Source organism: Pezoporus occidentalis, unplaced genomic scaffold (assembly GCF_034315485.1).
Source record: "Pezoporus occidentalis ecotype Australia unplaced genomic scaffold, CSIRO_AGI_Poc_V1 ctg10, whole genome shotgun sequence".
In the NCBI taxonomy this organism is placed as follows: Eukaryota; Metazoa; Chordata; class Aves; order Psittaciformes; family Psittacidae; genus Pezoporus; species Pezoporus occidentalis.
In genome coordinates this window covers 2,512,917-2,527,739 of record NW_026912779.1, presented here as the reverse complement: position 1 = coordinate 2,527,739, position 14,823 = coordinate 2,512,917, and the positions used below count along the sequence as shown (strand labels likewise).

Sequence of the window (14,823 nt, the reverse complement as noted above, 5' to 3'; positions counted from 1 at the left end):
TCAGCAGTAGCAGTCATTTTTCTCCTTCTTAGTAGCTGGTACAGTGCTGTTGTTTTGACTTTCAGCCTGAAAACATCGGTGCTATCAGTGGTGTTATCAGCTGAACCCAAGACAAATGTGTCACACCAAAACAAGCTGGATACCTTGGACTCCCTCTGCTCTGTTTACGTGCTTGGAGCTGCAGCTTTGTTTCCACTTCCTCAGTTTCTTCCTCAGTTTCTATGCTGTTCATGTGAAAAGCCCTATCAGGGAATGTATTCAGGTTTACATCAGCTCCTTCAAATGCATATCATGAGCCTCTGGTCTTGTCTAATTTTAAAGAATAACCAAGTACAAGCAAAAAAAAAATCACATAAACAATTGAAAGATTTGAAGCTCCCAAATACTTTTGAACACAGACATGAACTGGTATATTAACTCACACAGGCACTTTCAGAAAGCTTCTTAGACATCTTGTTTATGTACAAAGATGCCCTTGGTATTCTTCTGCCTTACATCAACCACCAGTATCCTACTGCTTTCTGTGAGGCATGGTTTGCCCTGCACTCACAGCTCAGTCACCATCTGGAATGTTGAGAAACACCACACAGAGGTAATAAACCAGCAAGAGAGAAGAGCTGGGGTGGGTATGCAGTACACCAAAACCCGTCTATCAAAATAATAACAAGACACAAGTCAATAAATAAGCACTGATCTACAATACAGTTCTCAACAACTCTGTTCTCAACAAAGATGTGTAAAATGAATTGCCTGGAGGAGCAGGTTGTGGGGAGCAGAGGAAAAGGCGAGGCGTACCATGTAATGAGAGGCAACCTTCATTTACTCACTGTATGAGGCAGCTGGAGCCTGGAGCCTGCAGATCTGAACTCAACGAGGAGGATGAGAAAGCTGGGGCTGCTCAGCCTGGAGAAGAGAAGCTGCGTGGAGACCTCAGAGCAGCTTCCAGTGTCTGAAGGGGGCCTACAGGGACGCTGGGGAGGGACTCTTCATTAGGGACTGGAGTGACAGGACAAGGGGTAACGGGTTAAAACTTAAACAGGGGAAGTTTAGATTGGATATAAGGAGGAAATTCTTTCCTGTGAGGGTGGTGAGGCACTGGAATGGGTTGCCCAGGGAGGTTGTGAATGCTCCATCCCTGGCAGTGTTCAAGGCCAGGTTGGACAGAGCCTTGGGTGCCATGGTTTAGTGTGAGGTGTCCCTGCCCATGGCAGGGGGTTTGGAACTGGATGATCTTAAGGTCCTTTCCTTTCCATTACTACTCTATGATTCTATGATATGAAACTTGGTAAGAGCAGTGAAATGGAAGATGGTGGGTGAGATAAAACTACTCTGATAAAGAACAACTAAAGAAAAAGAAAGTACTAATATTAAATGAAGGCTGGAGAAGTTGGAAAGGATAAATTCATCCAGAAGAAGTTTGTAAGGAAGAGGTAGTATATGGTCTGGAGCATGGCAAGGAGAACAAGCCCATGCTAGTGCTGTTTCTACATTCATCATACAGGAAAAAAAAATGGAAGCAAGCCTGAAGTAAAGCAAGAAAAATACTACATACAAGAAACAAAGCAATAAACTCCACATTTAGTTCATTTTAGCATCTTTTGCCCTAAAAAGTTGTTCCTGGTAAAGCAACACCAGAGGGTAAAGCAATAGTAACAGCAAGAATTCAAACAATAACTATTACAGCAAATAAAGAGCCCACGTGGTTTTCTCCTCTGACCACTGTGATCTTGGATGTTCTCCTTCACATGCTAAATATTTCATCCCTTTTAGTATCTGCAACGGGACCTTTTTCATCACTTACAGCGCTCCCACCGGACGTCCACAAGCTGGAGAATCTGTCCTTGGCTATTTTTCTAAGCAGCCTTTGGGAGAAGGTCATAGCTGGAGAACCAAATACACTGCCCAGAGAAGAAGAAAAAAGAGCTTAGTTTTGGCATTTCAAAGAGAAATATTCAAAGCTCCTGCATATGAAAAATTAATAAGCTGACCAAATATTTGAAAGCTGAATAAGTAACACTTCCATAGCAAAACTAAAGCTGAAGGATCTGAAACAAAATAAGGGCATCCATCCAGCAAGAAGGAAAAGATAAGCTGGTTTCCTCCCTAAACTTCCCCAGCTTTCCTCAGAGGTTGCACAGTTCAAAGAGGATCGAGTTCAAACAGTTCGTCACCATTTGCGGCCAGCCTTGATCACAGAGCATTCTCTTGGGAACCAGAAAGCAGGAAATGATCAGTTACATTCCAAGGTAAGGCAATGCATTAGAAAGCATAGGCCTCATCCTGCACCTGGTGAAGCTCTGTGTTGTTTCCCTGTCCCCTCTGAACAGTACCGCTTTCCACCCATTGCAGCTGTGCTGGCTGCTTGTTCTTCCCAGCCACCTCCATAATATTCTGTGAGACAACAAAAGTATACATGATTCCCAGCCATCAACGGGAAATGGTGCCACCCCTTGCTGCTACCTGCACCTCGCAGCAATATCCCATTGTCTTGCTCACTTTTGAGCAAGTTCCATAACTCTCCAAGGGAAGGAGGTCTACCCCTCCTGCCGTAAGGTCCCACCTCACCTCTGCTTCAACATGTAGCAAAACAACACTCCCTGCCATGGTTATGTTAACTTATCATGTTGCTTTCCACGCAGGAAGGAAGTAGAATGCTCAAAGGAGATGGAAAGACACATTCAGGCAGCTGCAAGTCCTGCCTTCGTGCTTGATAGTGCTTAAGCAGGCAGCAACTTCAGAGTTATTTGTTCAAATTATTCCTTTAATTTGAATTACAATGGAATCTTTCAGCTAACTGAGCTCAACCTGTGCTTTTAAGGCTGGAACATTCGAACTGAGGCAGGCCTGTCTGTAAAAACAGTGAACTGAATATTCCTATTAGGTTCTTGGGATGTTTTCTTTCTCCTAAGTTCAAAATGCAGCAGCTTCTTAAGCAGCAGCTTCTCTCCTGAGCCGCTGGAAGGATCAGCTTTTGTCAGCACACGGTACCACCGGCACACGTTCATTTTCCCCACAACACTCCCTGGCTTCAAAACATCAGCTTGACTCACGACTGCAGGCTCGATCTGCAACTGCTTGTACAGCGAGGGCAACGAACATCCAACGTGTGCACAGTAGCAAACAGCTGATGAGTCATTCCCAGATTTGTCATACATTAACAGCACAGCCAGGCTCAGCTGGGGAAGGGGATGGTGGTGCTTTAAAAGGCTTTAAAGATCAGGGAACACACTGAACTTTCAGCTTGTTCACCAGAAGGTGTAATTTGGCAGCATCGACAATGTTCAGAAACCATCAGGTTCATGCATTTCATTGCTCCAGGTTTTCTTTGCCACAAGGCAGAAAATACACAGTGCTACCCAGAATTGGAAATAAAATAATAGCTCAGCTATGGTCATGTAACGCTGCCTGCAAAATTACCACAGGAAGTGAATAAGCTACAGAAGAGACTTTCTCAGCTTTACTGTGGTATCTGATAGCAATAGCACATGCCAATTCTCTTATTCTTCCATTTAAAACACCCCTTCAGCCTCAGCAAGCTGGCAACATGAAAGGAGGGTGAAGCAATGTGGGGGTCAGCCTCTTCTCCCAAGGAACTAGGGACGGGACAAGAGGAAACGGCCTCAAGATGCACCAGGGGAGGTTTAGACTGGAGATTAGGGAAAATTTCTTCACTTAGAAGGTGGTCAGGCATTGGAACGGGCTGCCCAGGGCAATGCTGCAGTCACCATCCCTGGAGGGATTTAAAAGCTTCCTAGTGATGCTCCTGGGACTGAGCCTGTGCAGGTTCTCTCATGGAATGCCTGGCAAATACCACACTCGCGCCTTCTATCACAGCATTTTCACTTAGCAATTTGGCATTGGCCAGTATGATACAGACCATTCTTTTCCCAAACCTTATTCATACCATGGGCCTTCTACCAGCCAAAGACTATTGCTCCCTACCACATGAAGAAACAGGCCAGGCACTGCCTCTCGGAGAGTGCTTTGGGGAACAAGAACAGGTCTCTTATGCAGGTCCATTTTCACCCAGTGGAGCTGCTGCTATCTCTGCCTCCCTCAAAGGCTTTTGTTTATTTAATGCCCTAGGATTAGAATTGCTTTACAGAAATAAAGGCTTTTCTTCTGGAACAATACAAATTAAGATCTATGTTGGAGCATGCAATTATCCTACATGTGTCTGAAATCAAGGAGAGCCAGTCAGATGCTGATCTGTAATGCTGTGTTATTTTCACAGCATATAATTTTCAGATCACGCACATCAATGTTGTAATTGGGTTATGGAAGCAGAGGGTATCTTTATTTACATACATTTCTTTTAACCCTGAGAAGTGCTGTCATTTCCCTTCTTGGTAAATGTTTTCCTCTCAAAACCCACATCGCCTTATAATGACTATATGGCTGCAGGCTGAGATGGATGGCCCCGTGGCTGGGAAAGCCCTGCTTGCTACAGAGGTGATTTCATTTGGGATATTCATTCTAATTGCAGGCATATTTCCTGCAAAGATTGTTGAAATCAGAAAATATTCCAAACCTAAACATTCACAATTCCCAGAAATATAATGAGATTATCTCAAAAAAAAAACAAACAAAAACACACAAAAAAAAGTGTGGGGGGGGTTGGAATGAGAAAAAAAGCCACAAGACTTGCAAGCCAGCCATACACTTTTGGGACCACACTGTTCCAAAAGCCCCAGTAAAGTTTTGTTTCATATTGATTTGTGTCTTGTGGCAGTTCTGGTGTCCTCAACATCAGAAGGACATGGAGCTGTTGGAGCAGGCCCAGAGGAGGACATGAGGATGATCAGGGGCTGGAGCACCTCCTGTATGGAGACAGGCTGAGAAAGTTGGGGCTGTTCAGCTTGGAGAAGAGAAGCTGCGTGGAGACCTCAGAGCAGCTTCCAGTGTCTGATGGGGGCTACAAGGATGCTGGAGAGGGACTCTTCATCAGGGACTGCAGTGATAGGACATGGGGTGATGGGTTCAGACTTAAACAGAGGAAGTTCAGGTTAGATTTAAGGAAGAAGTTCTTTACTGTGAGGGTGTCCAGGGAAGTTGTGAATGCTCCATCCCTGGCAGCGTTCAAGGCCAGGCTGGACAGAGCCTTGGGCAACATGGTATGGTGTGAGGCATGTGTGAGGCATCCCTGTCCATGGCAGGGGGGTTGGAACTGGATGATCTCAAGGTCCTTTCCCATCCTAACTATTCTATGATTCTGTGACTGACAGAGCTACCAGTGGAGCCCCTTTCCCCCAGCTACACTGATCGAGGTTGCCAGAAGAAGACTGTCATTCCTAGGAAAAATCCTTGCTCAAGTCTTGTATTTGGGCTGGACTTTTCTAGTGGGTTACTTCCATCTGCTTAGTTCCATGAAATTTGTATCAACACAATCACCTGTGAGAGTTCTGCTCTTCTCCCTTATGAACTTTGGTTGGAATTGAGCCACGAATTTAAAGTTATAAACCTATGGAGGAGCAGGAGAAATGCAAAAAGTGCCTTCTTTAGAGAAAAGGTGACTAAGATGAACATGCGCTGTGACTTCTTTGTCCTCCCATTTCAGAGTGGTTGGAAAGCACTCAGGTCATGTTAGCAATTTGTTTTCAACACAAAGACTTATTATATTTTTCCCTTGTGAAAAAATGCCTTCTTGGATTTAAAAGCCTCTGGAGCACGATTTCAAGGAAAACACAGAAGCTGCTGCAAAATGTTTGAGCTTATTCTTAACACTAAAACCAGTGTCACATCAGTAGGAGTGGTACACACTTCACCACAAGCTCGCTTAGCTAAGAGGAATGTTTTAGTTCTGGTGGTGTTCTTGTCTTAGAGTCTGAGATTGTTCATGTCAGTGTCAGCTGAAGTCATGTGCAGGTTTGGAACAATGAACAGTCATTTACTGGCAATTGGTTTAACACAAAAAACAAGAAACAAGGAAGCAAAAGTAATACCAAAAAAAAAAAGGGGGGGACAAAAAGTACAGATGAGCAGAAAGGGATTGGGGTTTCCTTGGCTAAGCAGCTATACTGAGATTTCCATGTGATTACATATGGAGGGGTTTACAGGCTTCTCTGTTTTCATTCCAGCACCTATGAAAACCACATGTGCGGAGAAAATACAAGCAATATGAAGTTGGGGGTTCTTTCACTGAGTACCAGAACGATGCACCAGTCACACTTCCAGATGAGACCATTATGGAAGATTTCCCAACTCATTATTTTGCTTTTCAGCTGTTCTGCTGATGTTTCATTGACGTTTGCCTGTGACTCTTCTGCAACACATTCCTTGCCTAAGGAGTTTTCAGCTCACAGGGTTTTCTAGCCTGACCTTACTGCTGTTCTTGCTCTAATGTGCATCTCTCTGAGGAGCCGGTTGCTCTGATAATGCCATTAAGGAGATCTCTGGGCTCAGCAGATACATGTCCCTTGCAGGAGGGTAACTCTGTGGAAACTGTCTAAACAAGTCCTTCAGGATTCAACCTATGCACAGCATCTACCTGCTCACAAATGCAACTGCTCCCTTTCAAGGAATAATGACTATTAGTAATAAAGTGCATCAGTGATCTCTGTTGGGCTTCAGGAAACATCACCTTTGGGAAACAACATATTTGGCACATTGTCTGGTTTGTGAAGAATACAGGAACTTCAAATCATGACACAGAATTGTGCCCATAGCACCAAGTCCCATGTTGAAAATAAAGTCAAAACCAACCTGAGTAATCTAAACACCTCTACCAATGTTCTTAAATAAAGCTTTGGATCTGTCTTTCAATTTCTGTGGCTTTTCACTTAGAAATATCCATTTTCTTGTATTTTTTAAATGTTCCTGCAACCAAACTGAGACTTTCCCATTTTAGTTTGACTTGAAGCTATTTCTGCCAATTTTTTAAATCATTATTATGACATTCATAACTGCCAGTGAGTTGACAAATAAGTTTCCAAACAGCTCTGATTCACTTACTGTGATTCTGCAAGTCTGGCTATTACAGATGTTTCAGTCTTTTCCACTGGGAGACTATGATCACCAGAATGAAATGATCAATTGCTCTAATTCAGCTTTTAAAGTGAATTGAATCAGATTCTCTATGATGTCCTTGTTCACAGGTTTTCAAACCCCAGCCTCTTAGCACAGGAAGGGAAAGGAACTTCTAATAAGAGGTGGCTGCAACACAGCAGGCCAATTTACCACCATTTAACATCACAACAGTGGAGTCACTGTTAACAAATTCCATTTATAAAGCCATTAAAACAACAAAACAGCCTGATTTGTTATATAAAAACTAATGGGTTTGTCCTAGAAGAAAAGATGTTTGTTTCAACAAGACAGGCAAGGGAGCTGTTCTTGTGACTACTGCCCTTTCTGCCCCCTCTGCTTATACAATACATAAGATTTGTCAATGTTCTTATTTCCAGCAGCTTTCCAGGGCCAGTTTCTGCCCTCAGCTGTTCTCATGAAAACCTGCTTAAAGCAAGAATTGAACTGACATCTAATTGAGGGCAGAAGCTGACCCAGATGTGTTCAAGCAAAAAGACTCAGAGGCTCAGCAGGAATTCAAGCAAAAAATGGGAATAAGTAGCAAGGGAGGGACCCCAAGTTGCTGTAGGCTTTGTGCTCCCCACTTGCTTTGCCCAAAATCATAGAATCATAGAATAGTTTGGGTTGGAAAGGACCTTTAAGATCACCCAGTTCCAACCCTCCTGCCATGGACAGGGACACCTCACACTAAAGCATGTCACAGAACCATAGAATAGTTAGGGTTGGAAAGGACCTTAAGATCATCAAGTTCCAACCCCCCTGCCATGGGCAGGGACACTTCACATTAAACCGTATCAATGGGATTTTGCCCCATATGAGTTGCCAATGCCACAGGCTGCAAACACTGGATACAGAGCTCCTGGAGTTACCTCCCCACCAGACTGTGTTTATGGCACTCACATAGTACTCCCCATAGGCAGGGAATGTAAATGTTTCTGTAATGCTGATAGTGGTACTGATAGTGCAACTGTTCAATTGCAGCTATAGATTTAGACTGAAGAGATTCTGTATTCAAAACATCACAGTAAAGATTTCTGAAGGCAAGGATCAAAACCCTAGCTCATTTTACATGTGTTTCAGCAGAAATCTTTCAGCCTAGCAAACCAAGTTACAGGAATGAATGATGCAGACATCTGATAGTGTAATTAATTAGATTTTGACACAATCTTTGGGAGACAGGCATTTGAGTCATATGAGGAGATATTCTTGGATCACACTTCACAAAAACGGCAGTTATTGTGTGGAAAAACCAAATATAGCAGTGTAGTGCTAAGAGAGATGATTCCATGTAAGTAAGAAGTAAGGAGTCCTGAAGCTACCTCACCTCTTTCCATCCTTGGAAGCCTTCCCTGGCTCCCAAAGGGCGCGTGTCCAGTGCAGCAGCAGTGATGCCTTGCAGACCTCTCCTTCCATCCCCTCTGCTAAATACCCTACAGATGTTTCAGAGTCACATTCCCACTTTCCTCACAATCCCATTCCCTGCTACTACGTACCCTCCTCATCACAGTTTTCATGTCAGTCTGTACCTTACCCCACCTTAAAACTGGCCACATTTCCTGACACCTGCAATAAACCAATGCAAGCACTCAGTAACAAGGATGGAAAGAAGAAATGAGCTCCCTAGTTATTCCATGTGGGTACCATTTCCTGTGCTGCCTGTCCCACAAGCTGTCTGCTAGAAGGGCAATTTCCACCATTCCTCACAAACACTGGAGAAAAAACGCTGTTAGCCTATAACAAAAACCCAACACATACTAATTTCTTAGACCTGGCCAGGACAGAGACTGGGAAAAACAGAGGAAAAAAGTGGATTTAGTCAGAAAATGAGAGGAGAGAAAGGCTTGAGCTTTCACCCCTGCCTTATGGTTAAGGAGGACTTTATCACTTTTTCTTCTGCTAAACAGAACCATAATGTTATGGACGCTAAAAATAGACTTGACCTGTTCCTTGCTCTTTACAACTGCATATTCTCATTTCCAGTTGCCTTTATGCCTTTTGCTTGAATAAATCACACAGAGTGCTTGGTTTAATGCATAGCATGGAGATGTTTTTCCCTCCTTCATAAAGATCCCTCCCCAGGGAATACAGCTTCCTCATCTATTGCTTTTTCAGCTTTGAATAGCTGAGAGCCACATTAGCATCCCCTTGACTGGAGCGTGGACTGGGGCGTTGCTCTGCCGGTTCTCACTCTCTTTCATCCTGAACAGCCTTTGGTAATCCTCCTATTTGAAACTTCCTTTTCAAGTGGTTGAATTTCCCTTAAACTCATCTATAGTATGTGAGGAAGATTAGCATTGAGGAATCGTTCTTTTTCTCCTGTCTCCCTTTAGCACACCTATGTCTTAAATACATATCACTGATTTCTTTTCACTTCTAAGTATCCCAATGATGTCCACCAGCCTCCTTCCACTTTCTGCACTAAGGGTACCCCATAAAACAGCATTTGTGCCATGTATTTTATTCCAATAAATGTGGTTCAACCAGACCAGAAAGACCAAGTTGTAACCCCATGGTAAAGGCAGCTCTAACTGAAAGTCACCTTCATGCTGGAGAAGACCTGCAGGCAACGCACGAGTCCAAAGCTGGGTTTCCTCCAGATCTGAAAGCAATACAGCTGTATTGTAAGCCAGTTAAGTCACAGTGCGATTGCTTAGTCCTTCATTTAATGATAATGCATCTATATGTGTGTGTGATATATACACACACATAGATTGGTACCTAATAATTCTCTAGTGACTCCTGTGAGGGTCAAGGGCACCAGACACAGAAACAGGAAAAAGAAAAGCAGATCCCTTTGCTCAGCACTTGGTGTATAACAGAGCAAGCAAAATGGTTATTTGGGAATCTAGACCTTCACCAAACCAGCCCCTCCAAGGCCTCCTCTGTTCCAGACTGGAGAGGCTTCCCTGAACCACCTTCAGACCTCTACCATGCTGCAGGTCAAACATCCTGCTTGCAGGAAGCATCTGTGAAATAAAGTATGACCTATACACATAAACTTCAGCCCTGAAATAAACGAGCCAGTCATCGTTACATGTCCTGCAGTGAAACAGGAGAAATTTTATCTCCTGTGATTAAATTAGTCCTTGGGCTGCAAACCAGCTGTGGTGTACGATTTCCCTGCATTAGTTCTGTGCAAAAAACACTCCTTATTTTCTCCCTAATTCCTCAGTTGCAACTAGACTCCCATGCTGGGAGATGACCATTTACTCTTACACATTTTGCTCTGCAGATTACATCATTTTAATCCATTGCAGCTCTTACCTGTATCTATTTTCCCTCATACATTTTGCTGCTGCTTCCCAAATACATCAGGAATCAGATTCAGGTGTGTGCATTACCTCATTTCACAGCAGGAGGTCCAATAGATGCACACATACATTTTTCAAGAGATCAATAATCCTATTTTTGTTTGCCTGCATCCTCAGTGCCGTATTTCCATCTTCTTCCCATAGCATACAAAAGGCTCAAATCTTACTTGGATACCAGAGTGCAACAGGTAAATCTATGCACAGGCTTCACGGGAGGTTAAGCACAGGCTTCAAAGGGGTTTAAAATAAGACGAAACAAACTCTTCTCTGACAGTAAACATGGAAACAATAAATTGTCTTAACACAGACCAGTGGTCATGGCCAGTGGAAAATAATGAGCACTCCTGTCTGGTTTTGAGGGATTCCCTAAGGATGCTGTGTAACCAGCAAATGGTTTTTTGTCTAACCAAGAAAAATCAAGCTGCAACCCTGTCAGCCTTCCTTCCTTGTAGAATAAATGAGACACAGATACTGAAATGGCAATTATCAGCAGAGCCATGAATTATTAGGAAAGCCAAATGTTGGCCAGTGCCCCACTCACTGATATGGGCTGTTCTGAATGTACTAACTACCACAGATACTCCTGCATGCAACGTACAGGATGAGAACCTTGACAGAGTCAGCCTAACCCGCATCCTACACTGCGGCAATACCCCCAATCCACTGTACCTGATAGCTGCAGCAGGTCTGTTGTATTAAATGGGATTCCAGAGCTCTGACTGAAAAGACTCCCTGCTGTGTTCCAGTGCTAGCCAGGAGAAATGATAAATTTAATGGAGAGCTAGAAAAAGTAGACTGATTATTTGGTGCGGCCTTCAAAACTCTGAAATGAAACTGCCCAGTTTAGCACGAGCCTGTCAGAAAGGGGCAGGATTTAGCTCTGACCCATACGTATCTGCTCAAGTCACAGAATCATAGAATCAGCTAGGTTGGAAAAGAACTTTAAGCAAATCAAGTCCAGCCTTTTTATACCAGGACTGTCAAGTTGACCACTAATCCATGGCACTGAGGGCCTCATCTACACGGTGTGTGAACACTTGCAGGGACGGTGACTGCAGCCCTGCCCTGGGCAGCCTGTTCCAATGCCTGAGCACCCTCTGGGGAAGGAATTGTTCCTCAGCTCCATCTAAACCTGCCCTGGTGCAGCTTGAGGCCGTTTCCTCTTGTCCCATCCCTTGTTCCTTGGGAGCAGAGCCCAGCCCCTCCTGGCTCCATCCTCCTGTCAGGCACTTGTAGGAAGCGATCAGGTCCCCTCTGAGCCTTCTCCAGACTGAACCCCCCCAGGTCCCTCAGCCCTTCCCCATCACACTTGTGCTCCAGGCCCTGCACCAGCTGCATTGCCCTTCCCTGGACCCAAAGTCAATGCAAGCTCATTAAGAGGAGCTTGCGAGCAGAACAGTATCTTGAGTAAATGGTACTGGGAAGAAGCATCCTGCTCCTTATTTACACAGACCATTCCTGAGCCTTCAGCTGAGAGCACCACTGAAGCAGGGGCAATGCAAGCCTGAACAGGATGCTTGCTAGTGTGAGCCTGTTCCAAAAACAACACATTCTTCTTACAAAGCTCAGTCACTGCTTTATTCTGATGAGTTTCATATGCAAAAAAACAAACCTAAACTCGGCAACATTTTCCATCTTTGTCATCATGAAAGGACAGATTCCAAATACAACGAACTCGGACCTAATAAATGGGTAAAGGACTGTCAACACCATATAGGGTAAGTGTGGCTGCAACTACATATTTGCCCCATTTCTATGTCCCAAAACTTGGTGCTATGTCTTTCCAACCCTGCTGGTAACCCCCTGGCATGGCACATGCTGCCAACAGCTGCCTTTCTGTTGCGTGATTGGCAGTTCAAAGGTGCTATTTCTGCTCTAACCTGATTTGGGGCTGGGATGAATTCTGTAACGTCTGCAGATAGATATTCACCAGTGCAGGCTGTCAGCATCTGATCTAGCAAAATTCCCTAGCAGAAACTAATGAGAAATTTAAGAAAGAAGATGAAAAAGAAGAGGAGATAAAAGAGAAATGTATTATTCCCTTAAAAAAAATACCAACAAACAATAAGCAGCAGAACTAGAAAGTAAAAGAATATTCTTCTGAACCCTTTGGCTTTTTCTTCCTGAGGTGTATGTGCTGGTGTTTGTGTCTACCCTGAGTTTTCTTACCCTTCTCACTAACTCTCCATTATCAATTCCTCGAACTGCAAAGAGCAAGAAACCAGAGTGCATTAAATCTGATTTCTGCTTTTAGTCCATTTTCCCACTGTACCTTTGCAGACTGTATTCCTTACCATTACACAATCTTACATTCAACACGTCAGGAGACACTTTCTTCAATAACAGTTTTGTTTGTCACTCTAAAATGCAGCTGCTGACTTTAAAGCAGAGGGGATTTTAACAGCAGTCAGCAGAAATGTCACTAGGTGTAAGTAACTCTTCCATAATAAATACAGAAAAGTCTATTTAGTTGGCATAACTGTGGTAGAATCGAAGAGGTGGCAGCTAAGTCCTGTCCTCTGTGTGTTAACACAGGGACAGGGGACACGTGGCAGCCAGTGGGAAGTGAAGGAGGCTGTAAAGTACATGTCCTGCTGTTAATCTGTTACCCTACAGCGCCTGGGTCAGAGATAGGGAGTAAAGGGCTTTACTGAATTGCTTTTCTTGTATGTCCTGAACCCATTGTTTACCAGGGAAGAGAAAGAAGCCATGAAGTTTTTCAGGTATTTTTCTTATTGTTAAAGCTCAAGTTAATGATGTCAAATAGCAACACTTCAATAACAACTGCAAACATATCTCTCATACTCCTGGCTGAACCAGTTCTGCCTTCAGTAACCTTCTCTCAGGCTGGCTTTCAGATGTTGCACAGTTTTGGGTCCCAGAGGACTAGAATGATAACAGCATTGTAGAAAGGAAAGCGGGAAGAATCCCACAAGGTCAGTTACTCTCTTCTCTTCCTCAAGGCAGGATCAGCTCTGCTAAATTAATCCTGACATTATTTGTCCAAAGAAAAACCAAACAGAACTTTAGGACTTCCAATTTGCACTCTGTAATTGTCTTCCCACACTTTCAGAATGTTTTTATCATTTCTCTGCAAACCAAGGAAATGCTTCATTCCTGTGTTAACCTTCTTTTGATATTCCAGGATTCTCCTTTATTTCGGTCCTTCACGGCTTCAAGGCAACAGTGAATGAAAGCCCCCTAGAATACTCTTAATGAAAGGCTAAGGAATTTAAATCAGCTTCCACCCTACAAACACAACATAAACCACAGAATTCATTTAAAATACCATCAGGTATGCATACCAACAAACTGTTTTACTTTGTGCAACACTTCGACACTACAACAAACCATCTTCATATCGCAGAGCTGAAGGCAGGGGCTGGCATTATGGGTAGTGAGAAGAGCATGCACCAACCTCTCCCCTTTCCCACTTCCTGGTTTTTCTATCACAGTTATTAACTTCATCTGGGAAAAAAATGAAAACCTCATGCATCCACCACACCAGAGCAATGGCTGCACACATGGAAGGTTTTCAGAGATCCTTAGATCCCAAGAAGACTCAAAGCTATAGTAAAACCAAAGAAGGGTTCAAGTAAAGTTGTATTTTTCCATTGCTGTGTTATGGCAGTAATAACTACATGTCTTCAATACCAGCAATGCTTTTTCTTGAGAAAGTGATGTTGGAATTTCATTTAAAATCACCCAAAGCACAGTCAGGGGTGGTAAGAAGGTTAAAAGTTAAGGCAGGAAGAAAAACCTGATGAGAAATGGAAAATTCAACTGATGAAACAAATCTGTCATGGTATATCCATGGGCTGAGGAGAAACTCGTGTGCTTTGAGAGAAATCGATGTCCCAACATTTGTGGACCATTTCAAAGCTCTCCATTGCCCCTTTTCAAAGTGACTTTGCACTGATGCCTGTCACAGAACAGGGTCAAACACTCTCCTTTGCTCAACAGGAGCAAAAAGCAAGCACCAAACAGATTTTCGCTCCCAAGTGCTTATGCATGAAGCCCTTCAGTCACCTGAACATTCACAAATGTGTTATCCCACTCTTCTGGAACAGGATCTGCTACATTATCCTGCCTGTCCCTGTAAAAGAAAAAGCTTGGCCAGAGGCCAGCCACCAGCTGAGAGCTCTCCTTGCCAAGTCTGTCAAGTAAATTGATTTTCCTCCAAGACCTTTGGGTCCCTTTGAGCAATAAGAAGCTGTATTTCATCTCCTTGTTGTTCAAAGGTCTTGGAGCCAAAATCTCCAATCCAGACTAGAGGACACAAAGTACCACCCAGGGATCACTGGTCACCTACAAAATGTGGCCTAAGTTTGGGCCATCTTGACAGTACAACCCACTTAACCAGACAGTTGCACTGTCCTCTGCAGCTGTGCTGCATTGTCTGGTCACTCAGGGGACCAGAGATGTCAACCAAAGCCTTGGAACCCCCCCATTCCTTACAAATACAGTAAAAATCCAAAGGGCAAGC

General features: G+C 43.6%; 1 protein-coding gene and 1 long non-coding RNA gene across 3 annotated transcripts in view; one reads left to right on the top strand and one right to left on the bottom strand.

Moving 5' to 3' along the window:
* EFEMP1 (EGF containing fibulin extracellular matrix protein 1) overlaps positions 1 to 14,823 on the top strand; it is a 378,486-nt gene that overhangs the window by 76,192 nt on the left and 287,471 nt on the right. The window lies entirely within an intron of this gene.
* Positions 1 to 14,823, bottom strand: part of LOC134159044 (uncharacterized) — a 65,390-nt gene that overhangs the window by 10,155 nt on the left and 40,412 nt on the right. The window contains exon 1 of one of the 2 annotated variants that reach the window (XR_009963013.1): positions 144 to 209. The exons of the other annotated variant lie outside the window; for it this stretch is intronic. This is a non-coding gene — a long non-coding RNA (uncharacterized LOC134159044). Of the gene's footprint in view, positions 1 to 143; positions 210 to 14,823 lie in introns of those variants that run through there. 2 annotated transcript variants of the gene reach the window in all.